This window comes from Schistocerca americana, chromosome 8, assembly GCF_021461395.2.
Source record: "Schistocerca americana isolate TAMUIC-IGC-003095 chromosome 8, iqSchAmer2.1, whole genome shotgun sequence".
Taxonomy (NCBI): domain Eukaryota; kingdom Metazoa; phylum Arthropoda; class Insecta; order Orthoptera; family Acrididae; genus Schistocerca; species Schistocerca americana.
Window position 1 is genome coordinate 240,657,900 of NC_060126.1, and position 15,558 is coordinate 240,673,457.

The window sequence follows — 15,558 nt, forward strand, 5'->3', positions numbered from 1 at the left end:
CTGGATACATACCTGTTCCAGAATTTTACCGCCGGCCGGTGTGGCGCAGCAGGTTCTAGGCGCTTCAGTCTGGAACCGCGCTGCTGCTACGGTTGCAGGTTCGAATCCTGCCTGGGGCATGGATGTGTGTGATGTCCTTAGGTTAGTTGGGTTTAAGTAGTTCTAAGTTCTACGGCACTGATGACCTCAGATATTAAATCCCATACTACTCAGAGCCATTTGAACCATTTTTTTTATTCGTACAGAAGCTACACGTAACTGTTTATGAAGTTCACTATTCATAAATAGCCTCGTATACCAGAAGTATGAAAGGCTCTGGTAGAACGACTGAAAGATTTCATGAAGGGAAGTCTGAAATAAGAGTACAATTTTTATTCTTTATTTTTTGTTTACTATTAGAAGCCACTGTTTACACTACCAATTCCTGTTTCAGGCATGTCTCTGAGATAGTATGAAACTCATGATATCAAATACAAACTATGTGTATCAACAGCCACCTACGCTTCCACTCTTCCTATGCAACTTTTTTTGTCTCGAAATTGGCATAGGCTCGAAAACTGCGGAATTTTTTGTATGCTTAATCAGTCGTGATTTCTAACTCATGGGTAACAGCTTGCCAAAGGTTTTTCCAGGCCGCGATATTCGTATACGTTAATTTCGGCGTCCAGTAGCTTTGACCGTAGATGAACTGAATTTATAGAATTCATAGTCTTCTCATTTGTCCACTTCTCCCTTCCCGTAGACAATCAGCAGCTGCAAAACAGGTGCCTATATTTGGGTGTAGCTATACTGTTTCCGCTCAGACACATGACTGCCACGCTGTTAGTGCATGAAGTAGTGAGAAGAGCCATTTACAAAAAAGAAGAGATGTACATACTTCCCAGCAGTATCATCCACCCTTGGTCGAAAACGTCGGCAATATGTCGACAAATATTTGCAACATCAGCAATATTGTCCAACCATACCGCAAGATTGCCGTCTACTACAGTTACGTTACAGCAAAGTTGATGGCAACGTCATTGCGGCCAATGGCCTATCTAAACGAAAGTACAACTAAAGTTTCTGCGAATAAACGAGCAGCAACGACGTTTATATTTCTCACTTGTCACAAATACTGGTCAGTTAACTTCCGAATTTGTTACAATTTCAGAGGGTGTAGTTAGATAGGAACCTCAGAGCACAGCTTGAACTGAATTTGCTGCGAGCTTCAAACAGGCAACAAAAAAACAAGGTATACAAGGCACGTGTAACACAGATTACAAATGTACCATAAACCTGCACGCCGGTAAAACACTGCGCTTTCCGAGTGGCCTTCCAGGCCTGACTTTCACGTTGACTCGCTTGGTTACAGCTCAGGCAGCGTGGTAGGGATACTACTAGACTCTCGTTATTCTTGCTACGCAAGACACAGGAATCAGTGCATGTGAACTCACACAGGTATAGAAGCAAAACTGTTTGAGTTATTCTCCAGTTGATATACTATTTATAATTTAAACTGAATGTAATAAATGCTATAACTTCTTAAAAGCCCGATGTTCGGTTTGAAATAGGCGGTACTAAAGGCTCAACCAAACAGCACTGAAGACCAAAATTACTAAAATACCGAACACAGGTACTGCACACTGCCTCCGTCATTCACTCTACAAAGTCTAGTTCAACTGGACGTCACATATCGCTCTCGCCACCCCTTCGCCACCTCACCTCCACCTAGCAGCCACTGCAGCAGATCAATGGTGCATGCAGTTTACACTTCTTGATGCTTTTGGTAGTTTTAGGCAAATAAAATAATAAAAAAGACTTTTGGCCTACATTACGCTTTATCATTCTCTCCTTCAGTTTGCTTCTCTCATATAAAGATGGAGAAGAAAACCTCCACATGACCCGTAATTTCTCTGATTTTCTTTTAGACGGTGTTTTGCAAGATCTGTGTGAGAGCAAGTAATATGTTGCCCAACTCTTCTTGGAACATTCGCTCTCGAAATTTCAACAGTAACCTCCTCGTATACACAACGCGCTCTTGTAACACCACACAGCTGGAGATTATTGAGTATCTTTCTATTTCTTATCACGCCCGACGACGTACAGATATGCTAGAGATGCGTATAACTGAGTTAGATTAAACAGAAACCAAATATGTAGTGACTAACAACTATCTACCACAAATACACTGAAGCGCCCAAGAAACTGGTATAGGCATGAGTATTCAAATACAGAGATATGTAAAAAGACAGAATACGACGCTGCGGTCGGCAACGCCTATATAACACAACAAATATCTGCCGCAATTGTTAGATCAGTTACTGCTGTTACAATGGCAGGTTATCAAGATTTAAGTGAGTCTGAACGTGGTGCTATAGTCCGCGCACGAGCGATGAGGCACTGCATCTACGATGTAGAGATGAAGTGGGGATTTTCCCGTACGACCATTTGACGAGTGTACCGTGAATATCAGGAATCCGGTAAAACATCAAATCTCCGACATCGCTGCGGCCAGAAAAAGATCCTGCAAGAATGGGACCAACGACGACTGAAGAGAATCGTTCAACGTGACAGAAGCGCCACTATTTCGCAAATTGCTGCATATGTCAATGTTGGGCCATCAACAAATGTAAGCGTGCGAACCATTCAACGAAACATCATCGATATGGGCTTTCAGAGCCGAAGGCCCGCTCGTGTACCCTTGGTGACAGCACGACACAAAGCTTTACGCCTCATCTGGGCCCGTCAACACCGACATTGGGCTGGTGATTGTTGCCTGGTCGGACGAGTTTCGTTTCAAATTGTATCGAGCGGGCTGACGTGTGCGGATATGGAGGCAACCTTCTGAATCCATGGACCCTGAATATCAACATAGGACTGTTGAAGCTAGTGGAAGCTCTGTAATGATTTAGGGCATGTAGTTGGAATGATATGGAACCCCTGATAGGTTTGGATACGACTCTGACGGGTGACACGTACACTCGACAGCAAAAAAAGTGGGTCACCCCTGAATTCCAACGTGTAGGCTGCACCTGAATGTATCCAACCAACATAGCATATCTGTGTTGCACATAGTCGCAACCCTCCACAGTACAGTCATTGTAAGATACACAATGGGTACCGCTAGAGACTATTAGAGAACACCAGTCTTTATGACAGTCCGTCAGGATGTAAAGTAACACCACGATAGTACAGAAGAGATCAGACAGTCCTTAACGTTTGTAAACTAAACTTAATTACAATAAGTGACATTTCAAATGTTATGGGACAACTAGTTTTGTCACATAAATCGTTCAGTAATCCTTAGGCACAATTAAATATTTGAGACAGTATAGGGATTTATAAAGTTGTATGGCAATTGAAAACAAGTTCTTTGCTGTCTAAAAGGTTTACCCAACACATGCTGAACGTCGTTCAACGTTCAACGGGGAGTGGTTTCGCATCAACTTTATGTAATACTAAGCAGTTAAAAGAAAACGTGATTAACGGCGGCAACCACTCTACGGAAATCCCAACATTAACAGCGAATCACAAGTAATATCGTTGTTCACATTACTCATCAACAGTTACTTGTACATGAAGTTGTACTTTAAATGACATGACCGTCTTCGTTCTGGATCCGGATGCAAACCCAGAACGTAAAGCCATTGTTAACCAAGCAAAGCTTTGTGCCTTTTCGAGACTCGGTCACTAGGCAGAAAGAGTCGTCCAATATTGATGTTTGCACCAGTATCAGTTATCAATTCCCAACTTGAACGTAAATGGCGATAATGTTTGTACGAAAGCAGGAATCCTAACATGACAATTACCTTCTTGGTAATTAACCGCGAAAGACGTTGTATAGTGTTGCATTGTCAAGGAATAAAGGATGCACACGTTTAAAATTGAAATGCCATCATGTAATGCTGGGGACAAGGATGAACCCAGCACCTAATCGGATTGTTGAATAAGTACGTAAAATCGGAATGTAGATATCACAGTTTGTCACCAGTAGTGGGGTTGGAACCTTAAATGACGACTGAAGTTGTATTGCCTGACCGGGATTCGAACCTGGCGCCTACCGCCGTCGTTGTCTAACCAGGAACAGACGAGAAATGTCCAATGTTGGTGCATCATCAGCGAGATGTGCACACGTTTAACTAGAAATAAGGTGACGAAAACGTCTATGCTGACTCAGAGTCGAACGCCGCACACATGGTTATGAAGACACGTTAATAATCAACTTCATATTCAGTAGTAGCTAGGAGTAGCATGTTTAATTCCAAACCTTAAGGCCTTACTCATCCCTAGTAACGTGTTGCCTAATATCTGCGATATCATGATGTTAATTTACATGTGGATTGACTGGCGTAAAGAGCAATGTTCTCTAGTAGTCGTGTATCATTGAGATGTAAATGAAGTGCCTCAGCAGAAAGTAATTTCCGTCGTGCAGCACGTATTGTTTCAGAGACACTAAGTACATGTTATAAGTGCACAAAACGTGTATTATATACTAAGTATATACTATTATTTGGAGAAGCTGCCGCCAAACCTGTTTACTTTTACATTCCGCTTAGTTGTCGTGGTTGAATACAGGTTTTCTTAAGGCTACATCTAATGCACAGCGCTTACAAGAAAGTATAGTTTCCTGCGTCATGCTATTGCTAGCTAGGTGAAATATTTTGTGGTAGCTATCTTTAAAATGAATTTATTTTTGAAAGTATTGTTCGTCAAATATTCGAATAAATCGTCAACTGTAAGTGTACCTGCACATGTTATAGCATAATAGCTGTAGCTGCGTTAGTTTGTACTACAGACTTGGGTAGGTTAGGTGTAACTTTTGATCCTTCTAGGGGTGATCGTGGCCATGCGGCCCGGGTCTGTACTAGCCGCGGCTCGCAACTACGGGCCAACCAGGCTGGCCGAGGCGAGACGCAAGTGAGCGAGCTGGCGATGGCGTTGGTGGGCCAACAGCCCGGGACGAGCCAGCACGGCTGCGCCGCATGCCTCTGCCTCTGCCGCTCTGTTTGACGTAAATATGTTTACCTCCTCTCCTGGAATCAGTATAAGAGCGGCAAGAAGAAATACACATCAGGCTGTCTGCCGTAATGGCTCACTGGGAGAGATCTATTCGAGGTAGAGGCAAAAAATGGTTCAAATGGCTCTGAGCACTATGGGACTTAACATCTGAGGTCATCCGTCCCCTAGAACTTAGAACTACTTAAAGCTAACTAACCTAAGGACATCACACACATCCATGCCCGAGGCAGGATTCGAACCTGCGACCTTAGCGGTCGCGCGGTTCCAGACTGAAGCGCCTAGAACCGCTCGGCCACTCCGACCGGCCGAGATAGAGTCGTCGCAAGAAAATACTTTCAGCTCAAAGTGCAATGGTGAAAAACTTACAATGCTGCACAACAGGTAACGCCTCTTTCCGCTGCTGACAAGCAAATTTTGGGTTTCTAGGAATACGTAACTTTATTTATGAAATGCCACGTTTGCATACCTGTTGAGTATGACGCAGCATACCATTTAAACACAGACCCAATCGAAATCAATGTGAGTAGTGTTTTACTAATTCGTGCAGATAGAGGCACGCTTGTGTACAGATACTCAGTTTTGTTAAAACAGAATTTCGTCGTACGGTTATCGTGGGTAGTTTTATTTCATTTCGCACAATACAGTGCACAGTTTTCGTAAGGTTTCTTTTAGTGTTGTTAAAACAGTACTAAACGTGAGAGAGAAATTAATCATCAACGATATATGCGAATTCTCTGATGTTATCTATAACAGTCTGACAATGCACATGCAGTTTATTGTTTACATGCATGTAGAAAACTTGTTCTGAGTTAAAGCTGTCAAACAAGGTTTAAAGAAGAATAAAATGCCACTACCAGACGACACCTAATGTAGAAAATACTTTTCTGACCATTTTGGCACGATGCGCTCTCCCCATACATAATACAAAAGCTTCGAGCGCATCTGCTGCCTGGCCGTCTATTAAAACTGAAAAGAACAAAATGACGCATAAGTTAGCCAATTTTCCACATGTGACTATTTTGGGTTGAATTATGTTCAAAGTTCCATTAAATTGATAACTTCAGCAGAAAGCAGAAGTGCGTTTTAAAAAAATGTAGGAGCGAATGTAATAGAACACGCAACATCCTATCAACAGTGCGCGAGGCTTACCGTTACGCTGCTAGCTGTGACGTAGCTACAGCACCTCTGGAAATGAACAAAAGTTCCTCCAGAACTTCGGCATCCCACAGTGCTGTGAGATAATGCATATGGCCGGATATAGACTTCTGAGAGACAGACAGTTACAGCATTTCTTTTCCACTGCACGATGGTTTCAACAAACAGATAGCGCAATAGAGTAGCTCAAATGGAAAGGAACACTTCCTATTTAAATTTCTGCATCCTATACTGTTGGCACTTCTGTGCAGGTGGCAGTTACGTTATTTTATTTCGGTGATTACAAAATAGAGTCGAATGTATGCACTGGGTAGCCAAGGCAGCTAGTTCATGGCGATTCGGTCAACCAAGTAAATGAATGTACTGAACATCCTGCAAACCACTACAGGGAGCCTGTGTGTCAGAATTCTCATCTTGTGTGCCGCAACGGTGTTATGAGAGAGAAATGAGTCGTAGAGAAGAGAGTTTGGTGGCCTGTTGGACTGATCATAGTTTCATGTGATGATGGTCTCGGTTCGATTCCTACTTCTGCCGATGTTTTTTGATAGGGAGAGGCAGATTCTATTCTCTTCTGGCTACGCCAAGTGACGAAGGTATAATGGCATTGTGGTTTGAAAATCACATTAAATATGATATTCCTTCTCTACCAAGTAGACGTTAGGTGGAACCACAATAAAGTAAGGAGTGGCGACATGTAGAAACTCTATCACCAGTAACCTTTCTTATACTAGTTATTTATTTCTAGTAACGAAACAAACCCTGTGTATGGTCACAGGACACTTATTCCATCTTTTATTTGAGCTTCTGTATGTCGATAAAATTGGTTCTGAACTGGGAATGCAACTCAGACCGCCCTTAACGCGGAATTTGATCCCTTCGTGACAATACAGCTCGACTACAACTTGTTGTTTGTTCAAAACTGCAGATTCCTCAACATCTCCACATATTGCGCATGAATGGGTTGGAATCCTGGCCCAGCACTAAACTTTTCACTATGTATTATCAAGCTCTAGCATGAGAACACCTACCTCCTGGTGGATAATAATTTTTATTTTTAATGCATTTTCATTCGTTGTCAACACTAACGATATCTGACGTTTTTGATTCCCATAGAGACACAGAACTATTTGCGAGATCACTGTAAGTTCAAGGATGTTATTCCGAGCTGCTGGTGGAGAAAAATTCGGTAACTGTCGTCTCTTTGTGTGTAGTTAACAACGATATGTTTGGGGTTCGATTCTCAGTCAGCACTGAACACTTCGTCATATTATTTCTATTTCAAACATGCTCACATGTCGCTGCTGGTGTAAGAAACTCATACTTAACGTTTAACGTTCCTTTTCTCTAGAATATAACAGCGATACGTGCCGGGTTGGAGTCCTGGGAAGGAAAAGTTAATGCTTCGTCTCGTCATTTCATTTAATACATCTAGCTACTGCCGAGAAAATGCGATATGTCAAAGTTGATTGTGCTTCGATAACAATCCGATTAGGTTCTGGGTTCGAATCCCTGTCCAACACAAAGCTTTACCTCACTAAATTTCAAGTAAGTTACTTGTGAAGTAGCAATATTTAGCATCTCTCGTAGCTCGTTAACAGGGACAATAGATGCTGGGCAGGAATTTACGTCCGTTAAAAATGTTACGTTATGTAATTTAAAGTTGATATTTGCTAACTGATACTGTCCAAAAATGATGTATATCACTCTCTTTATGCCTAGTCAGGAATGACTGCTAATTTCCGTCAGCCACGAAATCTTAGCCTGCATGATTGGTTCAAATGGCTCTGAGCACTATGGGACTCAACATCTGAGGCCATCAGTCTCCTAGAATCTAGAACTACTTAAACCTAACTAAACTAAGGACATCACACACAGCCATGCCCGAGGCAGGATTCGAACCTGCGACCGTAGCAGTCACGCGGTTCCGGGCTGAAGCGCCTAGAACTGCACGGCCACCGCGGCCTAGCCTGCATGACCTGGGTTTGAATCCATATGCAGAACGAGGCTGTTCGTCGTGTCATTTGAAGTTCATACATATTCTCAACTAGCTGCTCGTGAATAACGTAAATTTTTAATGACTTTTGTGTTAAATAACAAGTATGGTATGTTACTTTGAAGAGGAAATCATGAATACGACGAACTTACTACGTGCCTTACCTATCTGACGTAATAATGAGAGTGCTAACATTTCAGGTATGTCAGTTATTGCAATAAATGTGAACTTACAAGCCTTAAGGACAGTCTTATCTGTGATGAGGTGTTCCCTGATATTTTTAGTATCGTTGTATTACTTTACATCCTGAGTTATTGAGAAACAGAGCAGTGTTTTCTAGTGGTGACTTGTTGGAACCATTTTCAATAGTCAAACGACTGTATCAAGGAGCGATTAGAGGACCTGCTAGACAGCTGCGTTATGTGGGTTGCATGGCAATCAGGCGAAATGCAATCCAGGTCGTTCGGATACTTTTCAGCATGACTGTTCTTCGTTAACAATCGATTAGGTGCTAGGTTCGCATCCCTGTCACAAGCTTTTTATGATGGCATTTCAATTTTAAACATGAGCGTACCTTGTTCCTTGTGAATGACACTATATTAAACGTCGTTGGGGGTAGTTCCCAGGACGGTAACTGTTATGACAGGATTCCCAGTTCAGTACAAACACTTTCGTCATTTATTTTCAGGATCTGAATTGACAACTGATACTGGTGCAAATGTCTATACTTCACGTCTCTTTATGCCTAGTGATCCGGTCTCAATAAGGCACAAACAAAGCTTAGCTTAGTTAGCAATGGCTATAGGTGCTGGGTTTGAATCCAGGTCCAGAACGACGACGTTGGTCATGTCATTCAAAATTCAAATTTGTGTACACGTAGCTGTTGATGTGTTACGAGAACAAATATATTACTGGTGATTCGCTGTTAATGTTGAGATTTCCTTAGAGTGCTTGTTGCCGTTAATCGTGTTTTTCTACTGGTACATCCAATATCCGGTTTCCAGAGCCACTCGCCGTTGAGCGACCTTAAGCACGTGGATGGAAAACCTTTTAGAGAGCGAAAAACTTTTTTCCAATTGCCGTACGGCTTTGGAACTCCATATATTGTCTCAAATATTTAATTTTGACTAAGGATTACTGTACGATATATGTAAAATAATCCGTTTTCTCAGAACATTTGGAATGTCACTTGTTGTAATTAAGGTTAGTTTATGAGTCTTATGGGGTGTCTCATCGCTAAGAACGTGTTTTCTAATATGTTTTGTATGACGATATTAGTTGACGCTTAGACTGACTGCCATAAAGACCTTTGATCTCTTAGTAGTCTCTTGGGGTACCCATTGTGTGTAGTCAAACGACTGTGCCCCACGGGGTTTTGGTGTTTAGAGGACCTGCAACACAGCTACGTTATGTTGTCTGTATTCAGCAGTGACCCACTTTTTTTTGCTGTCAAGTGTACATAAGCATGCTGTCTGATCACCTGCAGCCATTCATGTCGATTGTGCGTTCCGGCGGACTTTGGCAATTCCAGAAGGACAATGCGACACCCCACACATCCAGAGTTGCTACAGAGTGGCTCCAGCCACACTCTTCTGAGCAATTTTGCAAAAACAGACATAATGTCTGATAGGATAACCGCAATCAGTACTTTTACAATGTTACTTATAATCCGTCTTGACTGCAAAATGTTTATTCATATGACCGGTTTCGTTTCCTCTAGAACCATCTTCAGATTTGATATTTCGGTTACAGGAGTAACTCGTCCAAACACAGCAACTTTCACATGATGTGGCGCATAAACATTTTGCAATCAAGACGGATTATAAGTAACACTCTTCTGAGTTTAAACACTTCCGCTGGCTACCAGACTCCCAACGCAGGAACATTATTGAGCTCATCTTGGATGCCTTGCAACGTGCTGTTCAGAAGAGACCTCCACCTCCTCATACTCTTAAGGATTCTGCGGGATTCATGGTGTCAGTTCCCTCCAGCACTACGCCAGACATTAGTCGAGTCCACGCCACGTTGCACTGCGGCATTCTGCGTGCTCACCGGGGGGCCCTACACTATGTTACGCAGATGTATAATTTCTTTGGCTTTTCAGCGTAAGTCTTGCACACAGTCATGGTCTCCACAATTAGCTGCTATGGCCAAATTATTAACAAAACCTGAAAATTTTACAGGTCTCTAAAAAGTATAGGGCGTAATGCTTCCATAACCATCTTCGTTCACCTAATTAAGCTAGTATCCCTTCTCCAATTGAAATGACACGACTAGAAATCTTGCAAACTTGATCAGCAAAATCCCGTAGTATCCCCACTTCTCAAAAAGCTACCTCACCTATGACGACTTATTCACAATCAACTCATCACCTCCACAAGTCCTCTGAACAAACTGTTAGTCATTCCGATAAAAGAGTTGGCCGGAGTGCTCTACTGAGTAGAGCAGTGGACTCCAGGCCTGAAAGATCCGGATCGAATCCTGGTCTAATCCTGCGGGTTAAAAGCGGCTTGCGGGATGGGCTCGTCACCCTCCCCTACTAGTGCGGCAGCAATGAAACACTGTACTCAAGGCTAGTGGTCCGGTCATGGGACGTGCGCTACCAAGACAGACGGACCTTAAACGAGCACGCCAGTAGGCTTGGAACTCTGTGGATGCAGTGGCGGCGGTCATGTCACCATTCAACGCTGACAGTGAAGGAGTGTGCATATATAGGATGTTTCATAATTCACGTTACACACTTCTAGAGGCTGCAGAGCGGTCTTAGTAGATTAAGTTTTACACAAAAACGCATGTCGAGAAATGTCAGCAAACAACGCTACATAGCGTCAATGTTATAGGCGCCGGGCACAGGGTAACAGCTCCTACGGTGGAGCAAACCAATTTCTCTGCGATATCCTTTCTTGCTGGAGGTAACAATGGTACTAGCGAAGTAAAGTTGTGAAGGGAGTAGCTACTTGTGCCGGGATATCTCAGTAGGTGAGAACACTGTTGGCAAAAGTTTCCGGGTTCGATTCTCCGTGCGCCACGAAATCTTAATCTGCCAGCAATTTTCGACAGTAAATTCTTCTGACCTCTAGGTTTTAATATTTTTACTAGCTGTTATTTCCAGTTTTACAATGTATTTACATTTTCCGGATTGTACTGTAACCGAAGATTCTTCATCAGAATAAATTTTGAATCCAGTTGTACCTATGCGTTCATAAATTTTCTTCAGTATTTCTCCTTCTAATTAATGTCTGAATTCCTTGTATCCACGTGACCTGTGGTCTCCCTTTTTCTTCCTTCATGGTGATTCCCTTTCCACGGTCTGTCGTAGTAATCTCTCCTCTGACTCTCCTTTTCATATGTTCATACCGTATGAGTCGGAGCTTGGAACATCCATTTTCTTCCTGATGATTTCATCTCTGACTCTTTTTCGCCGTGATGTCCTTGCAGACAGTTTCCAGAAGTTCGCCGGCCAGAGTGGCCGAGCGGTTCTAGGCGCCACAGTCTGGAACCGCGCGACCGGTACGGTCGCAGGTTCGAATCCTGCCTCGGGCATGGGTGTGTGTGATGTCCTTACGTTAGTTAGGTTTAAGTAGTTCTAAGTTATAGGGGACTGATGACCTCAGAAGTTAAGTCCCATAGTGCTCAGAGCCATTTGAACGATTTTCCAGAAGTTCATCTGTTTTGCCATCAGTCTTTCCATTTACTGGGTTTCAACTGACCGTACTTCTGATCCATATGCCATTCTGCTTTTATTAATTGTTATGAAGAATTTTTTCTATTGTATTTTTTCTGATCTCTTGATCCAATAAAATACTATTCAGTCTTGCAGTAGTGACGTTCCAGTACTTATTATTGAACTAATTTCCTTATTTCGTTCATCATCTTGTGTGATTTTTACTCGCAGATATTCGCACTCTTCAGGTATGTATAAACGTTACAATCCGTCTTTCGAGTGTCAAATCTTGATTAGGTCTTCCTATCACCATGTGGTTCGTTTTACTGATGTTGACCTGAAGGTCCATGTTTTGTTCTTCACTGTTAACTTCCTGGAAATGCGTTTAGTATCTTCTTCATCCTCTGACAAAATTAGCTTGTCATGAGTGAAACGTAGCGAATATATAGTACTATCATTTATTGTGATTCCCATCTGTTACATTTTAACTACTGACATTTTAACTAGTTACGCATTAGATGTCTCGGAACGAGAAGCGGAATGTTCCTAGTACTTGTCAAAAGCGGTACGAAAAGCAACTAAAAGACAAGAGATATACAGTAGAGTAGCTGGGATTACAGGTACATTATTTCAGTTCACACATACACAAACGTCCAAACCCCAAACCCCATGATGAGAAACATTAGTAGTTATCGCCTGCGGTGCCATCGTATTTTTCTTGAAAGAAGCAAAAACACAGAAATAGTTAAAAATATAGCATGGAGGGAAAACAACTTGATTTTAAATTCAGAGCTGGGTAGCGGATGTTAAATCAATCAAAACTTGCCAGATATTCTTAGGTCGCAATTGAGCTACACCCACAAAAAAGTAAACAGCTGATCAGTGACGGATGCATGTAAGTTTGTCCGGTAAGCAGACCAGTCTGGGTGCGTCTAGGTTACTGCAGTGGCGTTTCTGCGCTACAGTTTATTATCTTAAGAAACTGATGCCATTACGGCGCTTTTAGAGTAGTTCATATAGTAGTTAAGTTTTGCCCTGTAAAAATAATAGAAAATTCGCGGCCAATGTAATCATCCATTATGGGAGCGTCACGCCTACGCGCCACCAGAGGACGCAGAACTGACATGACCTCACTGCCTGCGACTCTGATTATCCAGTGTATCTTTTTAAGCAGCAACACTCTGAAGCCTATCTCCAGATTCAGTCCTTCTATAGAGTTATCAATATTAGTACGGAAGATGGCAGTTATGATAGAATATTGTTGGAAAACAGGGCCAGTGGGGTGCTACGCGAAATACAACAATGGTGCACCCAAAACAAAATATCCATAGCTGCACGAAAAGCAGCCTACATAATGCTCAAATGGTCACTACAAAGAGATGTGGCAATTAAAATCGACAACAAAAACATAAAACCCGAAGTTGTAACTCGATGCCGGCCGGAGTGGCCGAGCGGTTAAAGGCGCTGCAGTCTGGAACCGCACGACCGCTACGGTCGCAGGTTCGAATCCTGCCTCGGGCATGGATGTGTGTGATGTCCTTAGGTTTGTTAGGTTTAAGTAGTTCTAAGTTCTGGGAACACACACTGACGAACGACAGAGTTTCAACGAACACAAACGACTAATCAAGAACAAAGCCCAAAGTATACTTCACAAACTAGCAACATGAAACACGACACGATAGGGTCAACCACTAACACACATAATAATATATCACTATGCACGTTTTGAGCCAGTATTGACGTTTGTAGTCTATAAATGGGCGCTCAGGCTCTCTCTCGTCATGGACAGGATCACTGTTAGGCGGGGACAGAGGAGTGTGCTCCATGGAATTCTTGGAGCCATCGGCACCACATCAGTAGATTCGCTGTATATGCTGCTTGGAATATACCCGCTCGGTATAACCATCAGATACCTTGCTGCAGCGTACTGGTAGAAGATAGGTAGACCTGGGAGATCACCGGGCAACACACAGAAGAGAGCTGCCAACTAAACCGTTGTTGCGTGAATACTTGGCAATAAGAGTGGGGCTAGGTTGATAAAGGCCGTAGAGTCCATTCATTTTCCCCTAATATCCGCAAGTGGTTACGAATGCTCTATGTGAACCCAGCAGAGGCGTGGTTCATTCTTTGACTGGAAACGCCTCTTATCAATGGTTCAAATGGCTCTGAGCACTATGGGACTCAACTGCTGAGGTCATTAGTCCCCTAGAACTTAGAACTATTTAAACCTAACTAACCTAAGGACATCACAAACATCCATGCCCGAGGCAGGATTCGAACCTGCGACCGTAGCGACGCCTCTTATCCCACGCACTTCCAGCGCGTGTTGCTTTCAGAATGCAATCGGCGCACATGTGGGGAAATTTTTACACAATTGAACACAATCGCTAACAACGCCTCAATAAAAAAAGACACATTGAAGAGACAAAGAAACTGGCACACCTGCCTAATATCCTGTAGGGCCCCAGCCAGCGCGCAGAAGTGGCGCAACACTTCATGGCATGGACCAGACTAGTGTCTGCGTCGTAAATCCTGCATGGCTGTCCATAAATCCGTAAGAGTATGAGGGGGTGGAGACCTCTTCTAAATAGCACGTTGCAAAGCATCCACGGTATGCTCAATAATGGTCATGTCTGGGGAGGTTGGGAGGCCAGCGGAAGTGTTTAAACTCAGAAGACTGTTCCTAGAGCCACTCTATAGGAATTCTGGACGTGTGGGGTGTCCTGCTCGAATTGCCCAAGTCTGTAGGAATGCACAAGTGACATGGGTGGATGCAGGTGATCGGACAGGATGCTTACGTACGTGTCACCTGTCGGAGTCGTATAGAGATGAATCAGGGGTCCTATATAACTCCAGCTGCACACGCCCTACACCATTACAGAGCCTCCACCAACTTGAAGAGTCTCCTGCTGACATGCAGGGTCCAGGGTTTCTTGATGTTCACAACCATACACGTCCATCCGCTCGATACAATTTGAAACGGAACTCGTCCGACCAGGCAACACGATTCCGGTCAACAACAGTCCAGTTTCGGTGTTGACGGGCACAGGCGAAGCGTAAAGCTTTATGTTGTGCAGTGATCAAAGAGACACAAGTGCCTGCACGCATCATATCGGACTGTTTTTCTCCACTCTGGTGGAGCAGCGAGCAGCACTCTTGCTGCTGAGTAGCCACTTGAAAGAAAGTGAGGACTGGAGAAGCGAAACTCGCGACAGAGAAGAGTCAGCGTGATTTCTCTGACGGGTGACCAACATCCGGCGAGCCGACCGGCAGCGTGGTCCGTGTGTGGCGCGTTAGAGGGCGGCCACTTAGCAGAGCGACTAATTAAAAGCGTGCATGCTCAGCGGCCCCCTGGCCTCGCAGCAATTTGACCGCCGCCGCTGACTGCCGCCGCCTTGGCCCGGGACGCTGGCCGGCCACCCCCCTTCCGGATACCTGCGCCAACCAGCCGAGCAGGGTCGCTGCACGCAGCACAACAGACTGTTAGCACTCTGCCCTGGCTGTAACAAGCACTGTCGACGGAATGTCGTCACGTCGTCCAATCCAAGTTGGCGTACCGCGAGGGTCAGTATTGTTCGAGCGGTCTAAGGCGCTGCAGTCATGGACTGTGCGGCTGGTCCCGGCGGAGGTTCGGGAGTCCTCCCTCGGTCATGGGTGTGTGTGTTTGTCCTTAGGATAATTTAGCAGTTAGGTTTCATAAGATTTCACACACACTCAGTATTGTTCCAGTCCTGCCAACGAGGGGGGT